This window comes from Marmota monax, unplaced genomic scaffold (genome assembly GCF_021218885.2).
Source record: "Marmota monax isolate L192 unplaced genomic scaffold, Marmota_monax_Labrador192_F-V1.1 WCK01_AAM20220418_F8-fsc00054, whole genome shotgun sequence".
NCBI classification, from domain to species: Eukaryota; Metazoa; Chordata; class Mammalia; order Rodentia; family Sciuridae; genus Marmota; species Marmota monax.
Window position 1 is genome coordinate 3,047,602 of NW_026692145.1, and position 23,036 is coordinate 3,070,637.

At 35.7% G+C, this 23,036-nt stretch overlaps 1 long non-coding RNA gene across 1 annotated transcript; it reads left to right on the forward strand.

The window, feature by feature from the left end:
• Positions 1 to 631: 631 nt before the first annotated feature.
• LOC124110200 (uncharacterized) lies at positions 632 to 18,805 on the forward strand. The gene is made up of 4 exons (XR_006857213.2): positions 632 to 978; positions 1,851 to 1,880; positions 16,564 to 16,703; positions 18,245 to 18,805. It is a non-coding gene; the product is annotated as an uncharacterized LOC124110200 (long non-coding RNA).
• Positions 18,806 to 23,036: the final 4,231 nt, after the last annotated feature.

Below are 23,036 nucleotides of genomic sequence, written 5' to 3' on the forward strand. Positions count from 1 at the left end.
TGCTTAACCTAAAGTCTTGAAGGCGTTCTCTATATTTTATTCAAAAGGCTTTATAATTTTTCATTTTATATTTAGATTTATGACCCATTTCGATTTAGTTTTTTATTGGCCATGAGAACTAATTTGAAGCTTATATGTTTGTATCTAGGTGTATAATTGTGAAAACACCATTTAATAAAAAGACTGTCTTTTCTCTGTTTTCTTTTATGCCATTTTCATAAATCAATTGAACATAATGTATGGGTTTCTTTCTGCATTATGTAGTCTACTTTGTTGATATATGTGTCTGTCCCTTTGACAATACCACATGGTTTTGATTACTGTAATCTTGGAATAGGTTTTAAACTCAGTGTAATTCCTCCAAGTTCATTTTTTCTGCTTCATAAGTGTTTTAGCTATTTGCTTTTCCATATGCATTTCTGAGTCAGTTTCTTGATATCTACAAAGAATTCTACTGGTGTTTTCATTGCAGTTGTATTCAATCTATAGAAAAAATTGTTCTAATAAATTCAAAACAGCATGTATTTGAATTTATTTTAGATTGTCATTATTTCATCAATATATGTAGTTTTCATATATCTAAAAATAATTTTTAAAAGAATAAATAAATCTGTAGTTTTCAGATCCTGTATGTACTTTGTTAAATTTATATCTGTTTCATTTTTTAGGAGCTATTGTAAATTATATTTTTTAAAATCTCTTTTTCCTATTGTTACATTTCTAGGGTATAGAAATACAATCCTGAAATCTTCCTAAATATGTTTATTAGTTCTAGGAGTTCTTTTGTATATTCCCTGAGATTTCCTTTGTAGATAATTATGCTGTCTGCAGATAGAGAAAGTTTTATTTCTTCCTTTCTAATCTGCATGTCTTTTATTTCTTGTTTTGTCCCATGATTCTGACTGGAGTTTCTAGTACAACGTTGAAGAGAAATGGTGAGAGTGGATATTCTTCTCTGTTCCCAATCATGGAAAGAAGGTATTCATTCAGTTTTTCACCATGACACATGATGGTAGCTGTAGGGATTTTTTCAATATCTTTTATCAGGTTGAGGAAGTTTCCTTCTATTTCCAGTTTGCTTGGGGCTTTTAAGCAGGAATGGATGGATATTGGATTTCTGTAAAAAGCCTTTTTACAAAAAAGAAATTACAAAATGATAGAATCATGTGGTTTTTCTTCTTTAGACTATTACTACTGTTGGGTTGTGTTGAGTGATTTTTAAAAATATTGAATTAGCTTTACATTACTGTGATATACCCAACTTGGTCTAGTTGTATGGTATTTTTGGATTTGGGGTTTTTTTGTTCTTTTTAGATATACATGACAGTATATTTTTTTATTTTTTAGTTGTAGTTGGACACAATAACTTTTTATTGTATTTATTTGTTTTTATGTGATACTGAGGATTGAACCCAGGGCCTCACACATGCTAGGTGAGTGCTCTACCACTGAGCCACAACCCCAGCCCAGTAAAGTGTATTTTACAGGGATTATAACTTCCCATTCTTGTGGTTGTACATGATGTGAAGTTACATTGGTTGGGTACTCACATATGCATTTGTGGATTTGATTGGCTAATGTTTTGTTGTGAATTTTTACTTTATGTTCATGAGGGATATTGATTTGTATTTACCCTTTTTTGCACTCTCTCTTTCTCATTTTGGCATTAGTGTAATTCTGGTCTGAATGATATGAGTTGGTAATATTAATTTCTGGTTTTGGAAGAAATTATCTAGTATAAGGGATCAATATATTTTACTAATAAAACCTGTTGTCCTGCATATTTTTATTTCAGAAGATGTTTAACTACAAATGAATTTATTTGTTTGTTTGTTTGTTTGTTGGCACAGGGGTGGAAAACATTGCCTTGTGCATGCTAGGTAAGTGCTCTACCACCAAGTTACTTCTCTAATACACAAATTTATTTTAATAGTTACAGGACTATTCATATTTTATATTTTATCTTGGATGAGTTTAGGTAGTTTCTGGTTTAAAGCAATTCATCTATTTCATCTTTTCAAATATCTGTGACTAGAGGTGATTTTAGTATTTTTTTTTTTGTACCAGAGATTGAACCCAGGGGCTCTTTACCACTGAGCAACATCCCCAGCCCCGTTTATTTATTTATTTATTTTGAAGGATCTCACCAAATTGCTTAGGGCCTAGCTAAGTTGCTGAGGCTGGAATTGAACTCGTGATCCTCCTGCCTCAGTTTCCCAACCCACTCAGATTATAGGTGTGTACCACCACTCCTGGTTTAGTGTTTCTTACTATGCTTTTAATGTCTATGAGGTTTAGAGTTATGGCTACCTTCATTCCTGGTATTATTGATTTATTCTCTGTCCTTTTTGGGTAATTTTTGGTAGAATTTTATTAATTTCATTGATCTTTTCAATGAATCAACTTTTGATTTTTTTTTTAATTTTTATGGATCACTTTTCTGTTTTCAAAGAATGCAGAATGTTAGTTATTTTCACCTTTATTACCTGTGTTAGTCTTCTCAGGCTGCTATAACAAGATACCACAGACTGGGTTGCTTAATAGCAGACATTTATTTTCTCACAGTTCTGGGGCTGGAAGTCCAAGATCAAGGTGGTGTCAGATTTTGTTTCTGGTAAGGCCTCTCTTTCTACCTTGTACATGATCTACTTTTTTCTATATCTTCATGTGTCTTTTTCTCTGTACATAGGCAGAGAAAGACCTTGAGTTCTGGTGTCTCTTTCTCTTCATATAAATCCCATATATTCTTCATATAAATTCCATATTAGAGCCACAACTTTATGATTTTAATTGCTTCCCTAAAAGTCCTGCCACCAAGTATAATCATATTGGTGGTTAGAGCTTCATCATATGAGGGAGGCACCATTCAGACTATAAAATTCTTCTAAAATGACAATGAATGGCATATGCTTCTGAAACAATAAGAGATTACTACTAGACCATTCATTCTCTGTTGCATAGAATATTTTCTTGGAAAGGTGTTATCAGAATCTATGAGAGCATTATGTATAATATGTCAAAATACGTTTTACTATCATGCATAACTAAAAAGAACAAATAAAAAATTTTTTAAAAGAAAATTTAAAAAATAATCTATGAGAAAAATAATCTATGTGCTGGGATGGAGGTTTCTGTGTGTGTATGTGTGTGTGTGTGCCTAGCATATATCAATTAGTATATTTTATATATGAAATATATATTCTGTTGTTGGGTGGAGTACTCTATAAATGTCATTTAGAACTACTTATTTGTGTTTCTTAGTTTTTATATAACTTTGTAATGTTTTTCTACTAATTCCACTGATAATTAAGGGAGGAATGTTGGAGTTTCTAACTATATTTATGAATTGGACTATTTCTCTTTTGTCATTTTTTATTTCATGTCCTTTGAAGCTCTGTTGTTAGTTGCACACACAATTAAAAATTTTTATGCCTTGGTTACTTGACCTTGTTATCATTAAGGAATATCCCTACTTATCCCTGGTTCTTTTCTTTCTTTCCTTTGAAGTATATCTCTTTTTTTTTTTTTTTTTTCACTATTAGGGATTGAACCCAGGGCACTCTGCCACTGAGCTATATCCCCAGCCCTTTTTATTTTTTTATTTTGAGACAGGATCTTGAGAGGCCCTGATCCTCCTGCCTCAGCTTCCTGAGTCACTGGGATTACAGGCATGAGCCACCATGCCCGGCCCCAAATCCTCTTAGTTTTCCTTCATCATGGATGTCTTCATTTTGTCTTTATTCCTGTGAAGATATTGTTGCTAGATATGGAATTCCAAGTTAACAGTTCTATATTCCCCATTCAGTTTTAAAATGCTCTGCCATTTACTTCTGATATCCATGGCTTCTGATGAGAAATCTATTATCATTTAAAGTGTTGTTTTTCTGTGTGTAATGTGTTAGTTTTAATCTAGCTGCTTTAAGTATTTTTTCTTTTAGTTTTCAACAGTTAGATTAAGATTAACCTATGTCAGCTGGGAGTGGTGGAGCATACCTATAATCCTGGCTTCTCAGGAGGCTGAAGTAGGTAGATCCCAAGTTCAAAGCTAGCCTCAGCAATTTAGTGAGGCCCTAAGCAATTTAGCAAGACCCTGTCTGTAAATAAAACTTTAAAAAGGGATGGGGATGTTGTTCAGTCATTGAGTGCTCCTGGGTTCAATCCCTGGTACCAAAAAAAAAAAAAGATTAACTTACATCTAGGTTTTGGTGGTTTATTCTGTGGGGGGATTGTGGAGCTTTGGGATTAATAACTTTTTTACCATAAATGGGATGCTTTCAGTAATTATTTCTCTTTTTTCATATTTCTACTGGTGTGTTGTAGTTGTATATAATGGTGGGATGCATTATCAGTCATTGTTTTTCAAAAATTTTTTAGCATCACACTTTTGTTTTCCTCTTCTGGAACTACAGTGATAGAAATTTTGTAACTTTTTTTTTGGTTCTACAGGTTCCTTTGTTTTTCAATTTGTTTTCTCCAAATTGGATAATTTTTTCCATTTATATATAAAAGCTCATACACATTAAAACATGAGGAATTGGGAATGTATTACCTCCTAACAGTTTCCATTTCTATGTTACTGTCAGATATTCTGTCTTACCAGGTGTTGGTTATGCATATGATGCCATATTTGCTTTCTTGTATTAAAATGAGAAATGAACTGCATCCATTATTCATAACCCAAATGTTGGTATATGTATATTTGTATCTGAAGGAATTTCTAGATATCTTCCATTTCATGATAAGAATTACTGTGCATGTCCTGATATAGGCTGTTATGTTTCCCACATGCCCACCAGTGTTTGATTTACAGTTATATCTGGGAATATAACTCCCTTCCTTTATATATACATCAAAAAATCTTTTTTAAGGGGTTAACAACTTTCCTTAAAATAGGCTGAGACCACCCCCCTGCAGGTTTGTCCTGAATAAACCTATTACTGTTGAGCTGCCTCTGCTCTCTTTATTTCCTTTGTTTCTTTCCTTACACAAGCAAAGCAATTAAACTTCTTTTTCCTTTTTCTCAAAAAAAAAAAAAGGCTCAGATGTGAGATGTACTCACTCACTTGCCAGTGGTTCATTCTTTTTTAAAATTTTTTTTAGTTGTTGATGGACCTTTATTTTATTAATTTATTTATATGTGGTGCTGAGAATCAAACCCAGTACCTCACACATGCTAGGCAAGTGCTCTACCCCTGAACCACAACTCCAGCCCCCAACCAGTGGTTCATTCTTTAAATTTGGGATTGATTCAAACCCAAGATTTTTTTTTTTAGAATGAGTGATCCTTTCCTGGGGAAATTAGCATCTGGGATAAAAACCCTGCTATATTTCTTTAGGGAATCTTTGGGTTCTTGCTGAATCAGTTTTTCCTCTGGGGCCTTATTCCCCCAGCCTCATAACATCTCAAGTCCTCCAAAACTATCTTAGCATTCAACTTCAAGTAAGCTCCCTGCAGAACTTCTTTGCAAATTTATTTCCCAAGCCCTTGACAACCCTCTAGCTACCAAGGTAATAAAACTGTTTGGGGAGGTTATTGCATTAAGTAAAGTGAATGTGGAAAATGAATAAGGGGAATTGATGCATAAAATTGGGGAGTGAGGCAATGGGGAAGATGGCTATTCTTGTCAGAGGTATAGTTAAGGTGTGCTAGGAATTATAGCGTCTGGTGGGGAATACCCCTTGGTAAGATACATATGTGTGTGTGTTTTTAAATAGTTAGTGGGGGAGCATCTGGATGGAGACAAAAGACAGATATAAAGAGAGAGAGAGAGCACATAGGACTGAGATTGAGAAATAGAGAAAGAAAGATCTTTTTGACTTCTTATTATTTGCCAATAGGAAATAGATTTAACAAAGTTTCTCAGAAAATAATTATTCTCTGAAGTCAAAATTTCAGAAGTAAGTCTAACCTTGTATGCAAAAAGAATAAAGAGGATTAACTATTAAATGAATTTCAACAAGGTATTTAAATGATAGTTCAAGAATGTTAGAAATCAACAGGCCAGTCTTAGGGCTAGAAATGTATGTGCATGCTGCTCTAGAAGTCAGTAGGTTATAAGTTAGCATTCTTTCAATTGGAAGCAATAGGAAATCCAACACAAATTGGCTTATAGAGAAAAGGGGAAATTTATTGACTTCCAGAATAGAGACGTTTGGAGGTAGTAGGGTTACAGCCATAGCTAGATTCAGATCTCGATAATGGATGTGATCAAAATTTGATTCTTTGCAACCTCTTAGCTCTGCCATCCTCTTTGTTGACTCCATTCTCAGGCTCTCACTTCAAGATCTAAGATGGTCATGTATGACTAAAAAGAACAAATAAAAAATGTTTAAAAGATATAAAGATTAATTATCTAGCTCCAAACTTTAAGTCCTTCTTGGTTCAGTCCAATGGAGAAGAATAAGAATTTATTTTCTAGGATATTATTCACTTGAACCAGTATCATTCTTGAACTATTCACTGTGGCCAAAAGAATGCATTTTCCAGGTGTGATGGCGCACACCTGTAATCCCAGCGGCTTAAGAGGCTAAGACAGGAAGATAGAAGATTCAGAGCCAGCCTCAGCAACAGCGAGGCACTGAGCAACTCAGTGAGACTCTGTCTCTAAATAAAATAAAAAATAGGGCTGAGGATGTGGCTCAGTGGTCAAGTGTCCCTGAGTTCAATCCCTGGTATGCCCCCTCCCACAAAAAAAGAATGCATTCATTCCCCAAAAGGCTTAGGCCCAGATTATAAATTCTGCCCTGAGTGAGAAATGAAGTTCTGAAATTGGAGTAGTTAGACTGAAAGTAAGTAGTGTGACTTCCCAGAAGAAAACTGAGGTGTGATTACCAGGAAAAGGTAACAATATGCTGGTAGCCATAGACAGAAAAATATCTGATAGAGATGGTAAATAAAATATTGCTTTTCTATTTTCATGCCTGTGAAAAGACTCATTTTCCTATGGCTTGAAATTTAAATATGCAAAGTGGTTTTATCTGGTAGTCATATGACACATGAGGCCATAAAAGTTTGATTAGTTAGTCTTTTTTCTCAGTGATGGGGATGGAACCCAGGGCATCATGGATACTAAGCTAGCACTGCACCACTAAGCCACATTCCCAGCCTGTTAGTCTTTTTTGAGTTAAAAAAAAAAAATGTAATGAGTGAGCAAATACCAAAGCTACCACCTGTGCTTCTTTGTGGTATGAGATTGCAGCTCAAAGAGTACAGAACAGTATTGGAAAGAAGAGGAGCAACAAAATAATTACAGACTTTTCTTTCAAATAAAAGGGGTATTCAAGATTGCACCGAATGAATAGGTACACCAAGCCCACATACCTGTTATCCATGTTATAGACTATGAAGAAGGTAGTGATTCTTTATTTTCCATCTCCCTTTGCCAAGGTTTTCTTAAATTATTTTTTAGAACTCAATATTGTAAGAAATATCTTGAATTATTTAAATGTCTAACCCAGGTTTTCCAGGTTACACTGTAATAGGGGTTCACTTGATGCTTTGACTATATCCCTTGTGGCTTTGAAACTTACATGTGTTTTTCTTTTTCCCAACCTTCTTCTCCCTTTCTCCTCACTGATCTTTTTGCTAACCTTCTCTTTCCTGATCTTCTCCCCTCTAATCTTCTCCCTAAACTTTTCCCTGATCTTTTCCCTAACCTTCTCCTCCCGATCTTCTTTTCTCTGATCTTCTGAGCTCTTCCTGAGCTCTCCTCCCTAATCTCATTTTCTCTGAACCACCTCTATAAAAGTCCCCTGTTTCTGCCAATGGACAGAATCACAGCCTTTGGGACAGGAGTGCCCTGTGTTTCTCCTTTGCTAGCAAAGCAATAAACCATTTTTTCCTTTGTCTCAAAACTGTTTCCTCATTATTGGATTGGCACTGGGGACAAAGACCGAGCTTTTGGCAACAAATTTGGCACCCCAAGTAAGACCCGAGAGCAGCCCACGCTCCAGCTTCTTTGGGAAGGTCTGGCACTCCAAGAAATCCCCACTTCTGTGCTGAGGATGCAAGGTGGCTGGTGAGTTTATTGAGAGCTGACCGCTGGAGAAATTGGGAGATGGTGTGAGTTTGCCTCAGACCAAACCCGAAGAGCTGTTCCTGTGAGTAAAGGGAGGGACTGAGGGACCATCCCAGCAGCTACTGAAGCTCTTTTTGCTTTGGGGAACTCCTGCCTTCTCTCCCTGAACTGAGTTGCTCCATCAGTTGCTATACTTTGAGAAAAAAGAAAATGAACTCAGGAAAGTCGCAACAATTTGGGCCACTTGGTAAGCTCCCCAGATGTACATGCCAAGACTCTTGATTCTACACATCTGGTTCCCCTTTGTGGGAACATCTATCTGGTCCCTCTTCATGGGACATCTGTGATGGCCCTGGTATAGAAGTCACCATTAAATGAGAATTGGGAACTTGGGATTTTCCCTTATCTTGTATGTTTTTAAAGGTTCTGTTGTCCATGGATTGGGAATTCCCTCTGGTTTTCTGTTTGTTTGTATCTGTTACTGCCCCTTTTAAAACATGACCAGTACTACATTGATTGTATAGGTAGTCTCTTGGGAAAAATTTTGGCTGGTCAGTTTAAAGGTTCCCATCTGTTGGCCATGGTTTTGGGGCTCTTCTCTTATTGTCTCTATTTCTTTTTTGTACAGTCTTGCAATTAGAGTTGGCCTGTCAGAGGTAAAGTGAGTTGCAGAAAGGGACACTTGTAAGTCTAAGATAATGTTTTTTGTAATTATCTGGCTTTTAAATAGCTTTCTGGATATTTGTACAATGTTGCAGTTGGAGTTGTTCTGTCAAAGGTAAAGTAAGTGGAAGAAATTTGTACATACAGGTCTATCTGTTTTACAAGTCATCTGTCAGCCCTGGTTTCAGTGATCCTCTCTTGTCTGTTTTGTTGTAGTTACTGTTACCTTTAAGACATGGGCCATGCTGTGTTGATCTCACCAGTAGTCACCTATAAGTATAAGCCTGTCTAAGAGAAAGATGGTTTCCTATAACACAATCCAGACTTTGATCTTCTCTTGTCTTTTTTTTTTTTTTTTTTTTGTCATTGTGCTTTAAGACATGGGCCATGCTGCATTGATCTTACTGGTAGTGTCTTCAGCAGAGAGATCTTGGCTACATGGGCCACCTATAGGGATAAGTCTGTCTAAGAGAAAGAGGGTTTGCTGTAACATAATCTTTCCTTTAATTTTTTTTCTGTATTATTATACAATCTTGAAGTTGAAATTGGTCTGTCAGGGGTAGAGTATATGAAAGAGATTCCGTATGTATATGCATTGATGCAGTTGCATGATAAGGGGTCTGAACCATAAGAAACTAAGTTGAAGTTGCCAAAAGGCACTGCCCCTGGTGTGCAAGGATAGCAGGACACCAGAAAAAAAAGGGTTAAAAAGATTTAAATCTTTTAAACCCAGTGCTGGCACTCCCAGCACTGTTTTCTCAGCCTTGCCTCAGGTAGCTGAAGATCATCTCACTATAGTTAAGACACTAGCCCTAAACTGAGGGGAAGAAATCCCAGAAAAGCTGTCTGGGCTGTAGAAAATGGCCAAAGAGAACCTGGCCTCTGCCCTGCATTTCAGCTCCTTTTGCACCTGGGGCAGGGGTGGAGGCTGCTAGCCACAAAGAATGTAGTAGTAGGTTCCAACACTCTCAGTTTATGACCTGGGTAGACTGGCAGAATACATAACCACACCCAGAAAAGAAAGACGGAAACTAATGTCAACCTGTGTTGTGTAGGCAGCCTCTGCAAAGGGATCTTCAAGAAAGCCTAGAGAAAAGGATAGAAAGGGCCTCCTCCATGAAAATGGAGACAGGTCAGGCTCAAAAATATCCTGTACTGGGCTGAGGATGTGGCTCAAGCGGTAGCACGCTCACTTGGCATGCGTGCGGCCCAGGTTCGATCCTCAGCACCACATACAAACAAAGATGTTGTGCCCACCGAAAACTAAGAAATAAATATTAAAAATTCTCTCTCTCTCAAAAAAAAAATATTCTGTTCTCCAACCCCTTAAATGCAACCTGGGAAAAAAAGATTAAGGCAGTTTTTGTTTTGTTTTGTTTTGTTTTGTTTTTGTTTTTTTGGTATATGCTGGATTGATCAACCCTCTCCTGAGGTAAAATCTATTGTGTAAATTAAATGTACAGATAACATTCATAAGGTCTGTTTCAGAATATGAATTTAAGAAAGGGTCCAAAACTAAAAAAGATAAAAAGTTAGAGGTATGTAAATGTATATATATATATATATATATATATATATATATATATATATATATATATACATACACACACATATTTGTACTGGGGATTGAACTCAGGAGCACTTGACTGCTGAGGCATATTCCCAGCCCCATTTTGTATTTTATTTAGATACAGGGTTGCTTAACACCTCGCTTTTGCTGAGGCTGGCTTTGAACTTGCTATTCTCCTGCCTCAGCCTCCTGAGCCACTGAGATTACAGCTGGAAATATATTTTAGTATGAAAAATTAGAAGGTAAATAATAAAATAATATTCTTGGGCTAAAGTCCAACATAAAAGAGGACAAAACTAAGGATGTTAAGAAGTTATGAATGTTTAAGTAAATCACAGAGGATTTTGAGAAGGTAAATCTCAAAAAGTTTGTTTTTGTGATTAAAGGCTATAATTAGCAGAGTCAGTTAAAGTTACTTGAACTTTAATGTACTGATATGAAGCAAAGTCTGACACATTGATCTGTTCTTATCTATGGATAATTTTCTTGTATTTGTTAGGTATTTTACTTGGGGAAACTAAGTCTCAGAAAATTTTTTACCTGTTTTATACCTGTTTATACCTGTTTTAAAGTCTCAAATGATTACTTTATAATTGGTTAAACAAACAGGAGTTATTTAGGTTGTAACAGTATTGTTGAGACCCAAAATATATGAGACTAGGTATATTCATCTGAGAATTATCTAAGTCTTGGCTAAGTGTTATGTAAAAGTATTAAGTTTATGTAAGTTTACTGGCAAGATAAACCAATAAGTGCTCTTTTTTTACATTGTATCTGACATAGAAGGATCACACTGTCATTTGAAGGCCTGTCTTATATCTACTTGCTTTGGCTAAATCAATTTCTGATGATTAACACTGTTTACTAAAAGTTATAAGACATTTTAAGGCTATCCTTTGATTTTTGTTAACCCATTCAGACCTGTAATTATTGTTACTGTATACTCTGCATTCTAAATTGTACTTTAAAAGTTAAACTTATTTAAATGTAAAGCTTCGGAGAGCACTTTGCCAAGTTGGTGTTCTATAAATTAAAATTAGGTGTAGCAAAATTCTCAAGATTGTAAGAAAATAACAAATTTGGTATTTATTTGTATATTTGATGTTTTATAGCTGGATAAAGAAACCTGTTGTCAATAAGTTATATACACAAATTTGTGTTACTCTTCACACTGGAATTGGAATGTAAATGTATTTTTGGAAGGTATTAAGGAGAGCCTGATATGTTTAAAGACGACATTGTAAAACATGGGAGCATTCTGCTACTTTTTCCACAAAAAGAAATTTAAAAGCTCTCTTAACCTTTCTTTGATTCATGTTTCAAATATAATGTTGTATTGTGTTATTTGTGATGAGCCCCACCTTACCTGAGATAAGACACTGCCTCCCACCTTACTCCATGTTAGAATGGCTCCAAAATAGGCTAGACTTCAGCTCATTTAAAGTTGTATTCAAAAGATTGATTTTTGTTGTAAAGATTACTGTGATCTCAAATGGGATATAATATAACTAAGTAGAGGTTCAAGATTATAAAAATATTTTTTCTTTGTTCATAGCTATTACACAAACTGAATGTGTTTTTTGCTCTGTTAATTTTATTTTGTATTTTCCTTATAAACTTTATAACAGTTATCTGTTAGTGTTTTTCAAAGGTACTGCTTCTAAAAAAATCTGGGTTAATTTGAGATAATAAGTCATCATCTATAGGACAGATAGTATATAACACTGACTTCTAGTATTAATGCTAACCCCAATTAAATGAAAGGAGTAACTGTAAAATTATAGATATTGAAGTTATAACCTGTTACTCCCTCCTTAAGACTGTAAAACTGGCTTGCTGAGTGTTTAAAACCAAAAATTTGGAGACCACAGTCAAGGAAGTAAAAGGGCCAAGGAAAAAGAATGCAACATTTGGTTCTTGCCCTCTAAGGTAAACCAGGAGCTAGAGAATGACAAAATCTCTCTCTGAGCCTACAACTCTGGTGAGTCACCGGATTTGCTGATCAGGGAGATGGGGAGAAACCAAACAGTGAACATTCTGCAAAGAGGAGGGTCATTGGAGATGGAAATATCCCTAATGCTTCCAAGAGAAGCCACATATGGACAGCCAGACCCTGACTGACCCATCCTGGCAAGTGGCACCAGTGGTAGAGGAAAGCTAAAGGAGCCAGGAGGCTTCACACATGCTCCAAAGAGTGATCTCTGAATAATCTCAGCTGACTCTTAGAAGTAGATAAGAACAAGGTCAGTTTTGACCAACTTGGTCGTAAACACCTGGCAGGAGAGTATAGCCTAAAAGCACAGTCCTTCATGGATGTTTAAAAGGAAAACAATTTTTTTTTAAATTTTACTTAAGTTATATACTTCCATCAGCCCTACCAAAAGTCAGTAAAGCTGGAGGTTATAAGGAAGGGTTTTTATGTGAGAGTTAATAATAGTAATGATCACAAGAGTTCCAAATTTGTCCTGATTTATTTTGAATCTGATTTCATAGACCTACAAATCTTCCAAACCTCTTACATTGATGAACTTGATCTGTTTTTCACTAATAAGATTAAGTTACTGTCCTCATGGTTTTCAGAGACTGGCTGAAATGTTTTTATGCTAATTGTTTACAAAAAGTAATGCTTTTCTGTCTTTATTGTTGTCTTAGCATGATCTCTGCCCTACATTTACCTTGTCCAGTCACCTGCCATCTATCACTGTGGATCTCTGGACTGCTCTGATGCTGAATGCCCTTAACTGTCCACACCCCACCTGATAGAGAACAAGGACTTTGGGTTACTTCCCCCAACTTTGCCCCCTTTCAGCAGGAAGTAGCTTGGATATGTCATTGCCTACTTCCCATACAAATGGAAGTTAGAAATTGACAGTGGGGAATTGTAACAAGGATTCATTTGATGCTTTGACTATATCCCATTGTGGGGTGACCAGCTCCCTGCCAGGGTAGGTTCCTGCTCAGGAGGTGTAAGCTGCCTGGGAAGTAAAATGTCTGAAATAATTAGTAAGAAATAGAGACAGAGCCAGAAAAGAAGTAATCCAGATTTGGGGGATGGCACCAGAAGATCTCAGAAATGACTATCTCCTAAATTAACAAGTGAATTACAACTCCAACAGAGAACATGTGGAATGTAGCCTTTGAATCACCTCTTTAAAAGTCCCCTATTCCTGCTGATGGGCAGATCATAGCCTTTGGGACAAGAGTCCTTTTATCAAAACTGTGTCTTTGTTATTGGATTGGCATCAGAGACAAGGACCAAGCTTTCAGCAACATGCAGAATGTCTAATTTATGCTCTGAGAACTAGCCAACCTGGATGTCATGTACATATATTACGTCATTGGTGTTTTGATAGGAATTGCATTGAATATATAAATTGTTTTGGGAAGAATGGATATTTTGACAATATTTTTTCAATGCATAAATATGAGAGATCTTTTCCTTTTTTGTGTATTCAATTTCTTTCATCAATATATTATGATTTTCATTCTAGAAATCATTCACTTCATTGACTAAATTTATTCCTAGATATTATTTTGTAGTTATTGCTATGGGATTGCTTCAATAATTTCTTTCATACAAGTTTGTCAGTTTATAAAACCTACTGATTTGGGACATTGGTTTAATATCTTAAAATCTTACTGAATTTTTTAATTATTTCTAACAGTGTTTTGGTGGAGCCTTTAGGTTTTTCTATGTATAAAATTATGTCATCCACAAACAGGTATAATTTCATCTCCTGCTTTCCTATTTACATAACCTTTATTTCCTCCTTATTGCTCTGGTTAAGACTTTCAATAGTATATTGAATAGGAGTGCTAAAAGTAAAGATCCTTGTTTTGTTCCTGAATTTAGAGGAAACTATTTCAGCTTTCCCCCATTCAGTATGATGTAGGCTCTAGGTTGTCCTATACTGTGATTATTGTGTTGAAGTTTATTACTTCTATAAGTTTATTACTTCTAATTTTTTGAGGTTTTTATCATGAAGCGATGTTGAGTTTTATTGAATGCTTTTTTGTAGTACACTCCTATAATCCCAAATATTGAGATGATCATATGGTTTTTATACTTCATTCTGTTGATGTGATATGTTCTTTTATCAATTTGCATATGTGAAACAATTCTTCCATCCATGAGATAAGTCCCACTTGTTCATGTTGTATGATATTTTTTATATCTGCTTTTGCATTTGTTTTGTTAGTGTTTGAGAATTTTGTCTCTATTCTTCATTGGAGTTATTGTAGTTTTCTTTTTTCTGTTGTGTCCTTGTCTGGTTTGGGTATCAGGGTAATAATGACCTTGTAGAATTAATTTAGAAGAGATTCCTCCATTTCAGTACTTTGTAATAGTTTGTGTGAAATCTGTGCTATTTCTTCTTTAAATATTTAGTAAATTTAGCAGTGAAGCCATATGGTCTGGGGTTTTATCACTGATTCAATCTTGTTACATATTATTGGTCTGTTCAGGTTTTCTGCATCCTCATGGTTCAACTTTAGTAGATTATATGTCCAGAAACTCATCAATTTCTTTTAGGTTTTCCATTTTGTTGGCATATAATTATTCTTCTTTCCTTTTTTTCTTGGCTAGTCAGCTAAATTCTTGTCAAATTTATCTTTTCAAGAATCACTGGTTAGCAGGGCACAGTGGTACACACCTGTAATCCCAACACCTCAGGAGGCTGAGGCAGGAGGATCATGAGTTCAAAGCCAGCCTCAGCAATTTAGTGAGGTACTTAGCAACTTGTGAGACTCTGTCTCTAAACAAAATATAAAAAATGGCTGGGGATGGGGTTCAGTGGTTAAGCGCCCCTAGGTTCAATACTCAGAAAAAAAAAAAAGGTTAATATTTCCAAAAATTTCATCACAAGTCTTAAGTATTCAAAGCTCTCAAGCTCACTGTGGTGGACCCAAGTTTTACAGAATTCACTTTTTCTGGAAAGCTTGGATTTTGTCATGCATGGTAGTCTACTCCTGTAATCCCAGCTACTTGAGAAGTTAAGTCAGGAGGATGGCAAGTTTGAGGCCAGCCTCAGGAACTTGGTGAGGCCCTATCTCAAAAAACTAAATAAATAAAAAAGGGCTGGGGATGTAGCTCAGTGGTAGAGCACCACAAGTTTCAATCCCCAACCCCATAGGGGGAAAAAAGAGAGAAATGAAGAAAGAAAGAAAACTTGAATATTATCAGCAACAAATGCTGCCATGTCTTTCCTTTGAAGCAACAGACATTCTTCATTGACTGAGAAAATATCTACAAAATATTCAAGTCTGAATATGCCATTAATTTGTCTCTCAGTCATTATTTCAATTAAAAATGGCATTCTATTGGAAATGTTAGTTCAGCTTGCAACTCAAATGTATAATAATTTTTCTTTATTCAACCACCATACTTAGGTATGCATTAGAAGTCCTTTATGTGTACTTACAGTGGTGTTACACAGAACACTAAGAGAGATGTGTATTTGAGGGTTGATGTTTAATAATTTACTTTCTTCATCAAAAACATTAAGTAAAACTGACTCCCTCCTTATCTTCAAGTACATGTTGATAAAGAATATGACTAGCTAATTAGGTTTTGTGCCCCAGCTTCATTCTTCCTTAGATATCAGCAGTTTTGCCACCATTTCTTTTTGTACCATCAGTGCAAATGTTAACACAGTGAAAAAGGCAAGTTACTTTTTACTATTATTATAAAAATAGTTTTAACCCTGTGGATCTTTTTGAAGAGTCTCATGAACTGTCAGAGGTCTATAGACTATACTTTGAGTACCACTACTCTAGAGTACTATTAAAAGAATAATAAAAGGATGTATAACTAACAAGCTGATAGAGAGGAAAAGAAGACCATGAATAAATACCTAATAAGACAAAAAGGAGAGAAAAATAAACATATAGAGGTAGGACATATTACATTTGTAGATTTAAGAAGTTCATTACTTGGTCTTCCATGTAAGTAACCTGGCCAGTACTTCTAATCATTTTCTCTGTTTCCAGACAGTATACTGAGTTCAGTTTATCCTTAATCTGGAACTCCTGTTTCAAGTGAGCCAAATGAATGATGGGAACTAAGATCATTGTTTAAAACCATTTGAAAAATAGGTTTAGAAAGGAATGTTATAGAAAATAAACAACCCCTACTTTGCTAAATGAATAAGGCAACTCACATCAATTTACTTGAGAATGGGGATTCAACCCTGTAGATGAAGATCTAAGATGCGTACAGAATATTTCAAAGAAAGAAAAATTATTCCAGCACATAGCATCTCAAGTTCCAGGAGAATGTTGTGATTGGCATATTCATTTTCTTTCTATTTTAAGGCAAATCCAAGGACAAACAGAAGAAGCTGAGGAAGTGTCCTCTAAATTTCCTTTCCCCAAAGACAAACTATCTAATTCACTGGACTAGACGGTTGTGGAATTCATCACTAGTATCTTCACTGCCCATCTCCATTGCACAGGTGTGTTTATCTCATTGATTGGTTGTCCATCAAATCAGAATCTAATCTATCTCATTGACAGGCCATGTCTCTGAAAATATGCCTTCATTAGTTTGCTAGGAGGTGTTGTCAATTTATTTTGAGCTGAATCACCGATCCCTCACAGAATTATAATACAGTAGAGTTGGAAGTGACCTTTGTAGACTTTTCTTCTAACCTCCTACCTGGCAGAGAAATCTCTCCTACCTTCTCCATGTTTAGAGGGTCATACAATATGGCCTTAGGTACTTCTGATAACAGGGAATTCACTAACTTGTGAAACAGGATATTTTATTTATAGTCTGTTCTATTCCTTAGGAAGATCTCTTTGTATAACCAGGACTCCTTAGAATTTTCATCTCACTTGGTTCCCATTCTGATTGGCAACTTCACAGGACAAACCTACTCCTTTTTTTGTTTTCCCAGCTGGCCAGCTACTTTGTTGTTTTTTTTTTTTAATTGATTCTCTGTTTTTCATCCCATATTCAGATTTTCATTGGAAAACTGGGCACTGATGCCTCTGGAAAGTAATCTTGAAGAGTCTGTGGTAAAAGGAGTGAGGAAGAAAAAAATATCTACATCTTTTAAACAGTGTTATAGTAAACGTAGATGAATGGCCCAGTTTCCTTGAACTAAGCCACTCTCTCAAAGTTTCCATCACCTCCCAATAGCACCATCAGTTGAGGAGTTTGGGGGAAACATTTAAAATCTAAACCATAACATGAGGGTTACTATTTTGATTGAAACCCAGGTGTGTATTTTAATTATATACTAATTAGAACTGGTATGTTTGTAATGCAGGTTGGCTGGGCTAATTAGATCTATGAATCAAAACTAGATATTCAGGGGTTAGAGATATGGCTCAGTTGGTAGAGTGCTTGCCTTGCATGCACAAGTCCCTGGGTTCAATCCCCAGCACCACAAAAAAATAGATATTCAGAAATAGGTTTAAATAAATTCCTACTCGCAGTTCTTAGCTGTATGTTCAGCTGCCTCCACAGGAGAGTGAAGTCTGAAGTGGCGTGGGGTGGGGGTGCTATGCAGGGTAGGAGAACAGAAATCTTTAGGGGCTCATACTCCTCCCAATCTTGCAGATACTGGAGCTTCTTTTGGCATCAGTAAGAGCTTAGGATAGCCTGAAATATTCATATGTTCAATTTCCATATCTATATTTGTGAAGAAATTAGAGACCAGGGAGAGTAGGAACTGTTAGGCACTGAGTTCACTTTCATGAAATGTTGGACCTAGAGACAGAAGGTCTCATGGTTACTGCTCAGGCCTTTCTCCTGGAAGTCATCAGACCTTTCTCCACACCACAACATTGGCTTCATATAAAAACAAGTCTCTGAGGCCCACACATTTTTTCATTATATCATGGACTACCTGCCCCAACCTGCCTTGGTCTTTGCCTGCCAACTTATTCTTGATCTTCCCAGTTTCTGACCTTATAACCTATCATTGCCAGTAAAGCTTCAACACTCAATTTTAGCACTGCTCCCTCAACTCTGGCCTTTATATTACAGACTCACCAATGATTTGAATTCTCTCTTGGATTACTCATCATTGGCTTTTAAACACAAGAGGAAGCTATTGGTAGTGAAGGTCATCTTTGAAATGAAAAGGCAAGACCTCATGAGATCATGAAGTAAATATTACTAAAAGCCTCTGGGAACCTACAGATAAAATGGGATCTGTTCTTCTGGAGTTGATTTCAAAACTACGTAGACAAGATCATAACCTACCAGTACAGATAGTTTTTCTTCTTCCTTTAAAATCTGGATTCATTTTTTTCTCTTTTTTTCTTGTCTAATTGCCCTAGCTGGAATCACCAACACAATGTTGACTAGAAGTGACAACACCAGACCATTTTTTTCTTGTTCCAGATCTTATAGGGGAAGCATTTAGTCTTTAAGTATGCTGTTTTTATCATGGCAGTATACTGAATTTTGTCAAAGCTTTTATGGGACCACTGAGAAGATCATGCTTTTTTGTCCATTATTTAGTTAATGTATTATATTACATGTATTGATTTTTGTATATTTAATCAACATTGCATTCCTAAATTAAATCTCAAATGATCATTATGTATGACCCATTTATGTTACTATATTTGGTTCACTAGTATTCTGTTGAGGATTTTGCATCTGTATTTATAAGGATATTGGCCTATAGTTTTCTTGTGATATCTTTGTCTGGTTTTGGTATCAGAGTAATGCTAGCCTCATAGAATGAACTGGGAAGGGTTTCCTCCTATTCATTAGAAGAATTTGTGAAGGAGTGGTGTCAATTCTTTAAACATTTGGTCTAATTTCCTAATTAAGCCATTTGAGCCCAGAGTTTCCTTTGTGAGAAGTTTCTTCATTACTCATTCTATTCTTTTACTTTTTATTTGTCTATGCAGCTTTTCTATTTTTTCTTGAGTCAATGTAAGTATTTTGTGTCTTTCTAAAAACTTGTCTATTACATCTAGATTACTCAATTTGTTGACATGCAGTTGTTCATAGTTTTCCATGCAAATATTCTTATTTTCTAGTCATTTACAAATTACTTCTTTTATTTCTGATATTAGTAATTTGAGTCCTTCTATTTTTTTCTTGGTTAATCTAGCTAAAATAGTATCAATTTTATTGATCTTTTCAAAAAACTAACTTTGAGGTTCATTGATTATTTTCTCCTTTTCTTTCTGTCCTCTATTTCATTGATGTCTATCCTGATCATTATTTTTTTTTAATTTTTATTGTTGGTTGTTCAAAACATTACATAGTTCTTGACATCATATTTCACACTTTGATTCAAGTGGATTATGAATTCCCATTTTTACCCCATATACAGATTGCAGAATCACATCGGTTACACATCCACTGATTTACATATTGCCATACTAGTGTCTGTTGTATTCTGCTGCCTTTCCTATCCTCTACTATCCCCCCTTCCCTCCCCTCCCCTTATCCTGATCATTATTAATTCATTCTTTTTGCTTTCTTTGGATTTAGTTTGCATTTTTCTAGTATCTTAAATTAGAAGTTTAGGTTATTGATTTAAAGCATTTAAACCTATAAATTTTTCTTTGACCACTACATTAGATATATTCCATAGATTTTTTGGCATATTGTGTCATCATTTTTATTTATCTGAAAATATTTACTAAATTTCCATGATTTCTTCTTTGACCCACTGATTACTTAGTAGTATGTTCTTTAATTTCCATATATTTCTGAATATCCCAACTTTTTTGTTATTTGTTTCCAATTTCACTCCATTGTGGTTGGAGAACATACTTTGTGTGATTTCGGTCCCAGAGTGACACTGCATGAGGTTGTGAGAAATAGAAAATGCAGTGGTCATTTTCAAAATATAGTATTTAGCCTTGATTAGGATGTAAGATCAATTGTAGCCATTTTAACTATAACCCTTCCCTTTGCCCACCCAAATTTTAAAGTTAGCCAATCACAGATTGTAACCCTGAGTTCCTCCTATAAGAGCAAGGGGGAGCCCTGCATTAGGTATACTTGCTATTCCAGGTTTGATAGCACGCCCTCCTGGCAGAAATAAAGTTTGCCTTGAACGAACTATGAACAACTGCATGTCAACAAAAAGCTTACACCACATGAGTGGAGATAAATTGGGGAAGAGAGTCACAGTCCTTTCTGCTGTGTCTGTATGGGATAGAGCTTCTGCAACATAATATTGGTAGGAATGAGAAACACCAATATCCTGTTCCTCCTAGGTGAAACTGTATCCCCAGCCTAGGGTATAAGAAACCCTGTCTTCTTGGTTGCACATGCCCAGGGTAGACTTTTCATTATCTGAAACTGAGAGAGGGGAGAAGGAAATGGAGTAGTTGAGGCAGTTTCTGAGATTTAGAACATTTCTTGAATGAATTGTTTTCCACTTTCTGTATGCCCTTAGAATGACTTCAAAAGGCTTATAATGATTGATTTAAAATAATTTTTATCAGTTAAATTGTCATTTGACTATGGAGAACATATATTGAACTCCTTAGTGCACGATTCCAGAAATTCTATATCCCAAATAGCATTTTTATATACAAAAAAATTCCAGAATGTTTTATTTCACTTGTTACTTTTCCTAATATTCACAAGATTAACTGTATTTAAAATGTGCCCAATGAGGCTGGGTGTGGTGGCACATACCTGTAATTCTAGCAACTCTGGAGGCTGAGGCAAGAGAATTGCAAATTCAAGGCCAGCCTTAGCAATTTAGCCAGGCCCTCTCTCAAAAAATAAAATAATAAAGGACTGGAACTTAACTCAGTGGTAAAATGCCCCTGGGTTCAATTCCAAGTACAAAAAAAATGTGCCCAAATGATCTGGGCTCCCTAGAAATGATCCAGAAATTCAGTAACTTCTAAAAGTGACTGTGTTGAATCAGTGGTGGTCCTGGCACGTTCCATATTTTAAAAAATAGTTGTAGATAGATAAGCACAATACCTTTATTTTATTTATGTATTTTTATGTGGTGCTAAGAATAGAACCCAGTGCCTCACACGTGCCAAGTAGGCACTCTACCATTGACCCACAACCCCAACCCGTATATTCCATTTTATTCTTGATTTTGACAAAGATCACTAAAGCACTCCTATGGCAGGTCAATGCCTGAAAATTTCTAGTGCCAATTAATATCTATATAATCAGGAAAAACTTAGAAAGTGAATTTACCTATTTGACAATAATGAACACCCTGAGTATCTGGTCTACCTTAGAGTTGCCTTGCCTTATATGACCTTATGCTAGGATTCCAGAGAAATTTGTGATGGATTTGGAAATGTTTTTGCACACGATGAAGAAATTCTCCTGCATTATGAATGGGGATGATTGATTTGGTGCCTAATATCTGATTTCCTGCTACATTTAAAGAGTGCCTTCCCAGTTCAAAACTTATTGACACCAACTCATTGAGCACTTCTTTTCCCCTCCAAAGAAAAAATGGGCCCGTAACTTCTGATGGGGATACCATGGTCCTTACATAATGTCCTTCTAAGAATTCTACTTGCCCATATTAATATTTGTGAATAAACTTCATGGGGCAAGGATCATTGAAAATTTAAGTATTTCAAGTCTTTACATGATGAAGATAAGCTCATGCTAAAAAAGGTAAAATAATGATCAAATAAGCACTAGAGAAATTCCTTAATCCCCAGTCAAGATATTGTATAATTCTGGTCAAAGCAACCCAGAGGATCTACATTGAGAGACTCCAGTGTACATCAGAAACTTTCAACACTCTCTAGGATTCACTCTATAGTACTGCTAAGAGAATATTTCTTCCCCAGAAAGAGAGTGCTTCCATAAACTCTTCTGCATTTTGAAGATAATATTGGGAAGGAAATTCTGCCCCTCTGTCTATCCATTACTTGCTTCTGCCCAATGAAAGAAGAATACTTAATGTGATCAGTGATCAACTAACATCCATTGAGCCGTATTAAACAAATGGGTGGAATACAAGTGATTTGAAAACAAAGTTAGTCTTATTCATTCTCTCTTTCTGCCTTTCAGTGCTTCACTCAGATTGATAAATGTGTAAACAATGTGAGCAGTTACCTGCTCCCATGTATAAGGACCTGTGTAAATACATCTGGGTTAGGGCATACAGCATACCCTCCATATGAAAACTTGCTATCTTTCCTATATCTCTCTTTCTCTCTCTGTCTCTGAAACGCATTCTCTTTCTCTTGCTCTTGCTGTTGGCTATGTGTATAAGTCAAGCCTCTGTTCCTTAGAGATGGCTTTTCAAGCCAGAGTCTGCCCATGCAAGTCTCAAAATCTTGTTTCAGCAAATTAATGAGATGTTATTTTTGTGTCAGTATCCAGCCACGTTCTCCAATCTAGCTTTTTTTTAATTGTTTATTTGTTCTAATTAATTATACATGACAGTAGAATGCTTTTTGACACAACATACATAAATGGGATATAAATTCTCATTCTCCTGGTTGTACATGATGTAGAATCATGCTGTTGTTCAATCTAGCTTTAATAAGAGAAACATATGTTTTGGTGTAATTGAGCACTTGCCTTGTTCACTATTAAATTAAATACTCTGATCCCCCATTTATCTATCAGCTCATTATATCTGTTTTCTGACTGAAACAGGACCCAGAATGGAAGAGTGAGTCTTAGTTCCTCTCTCCAATTTACTAAAGGTACTAACAATTCATTCCACAATGTTGACAGTCCCAGTAAACAACTTACTACAAAGAAGGAAAAAATATATGGGCCCTTGAAACAGTCAGTCTTCAAGTTCCTTGATGTTTTTATCTCTACCCAGATTCCCAACTGTTATCTACTGTGGTTTTGT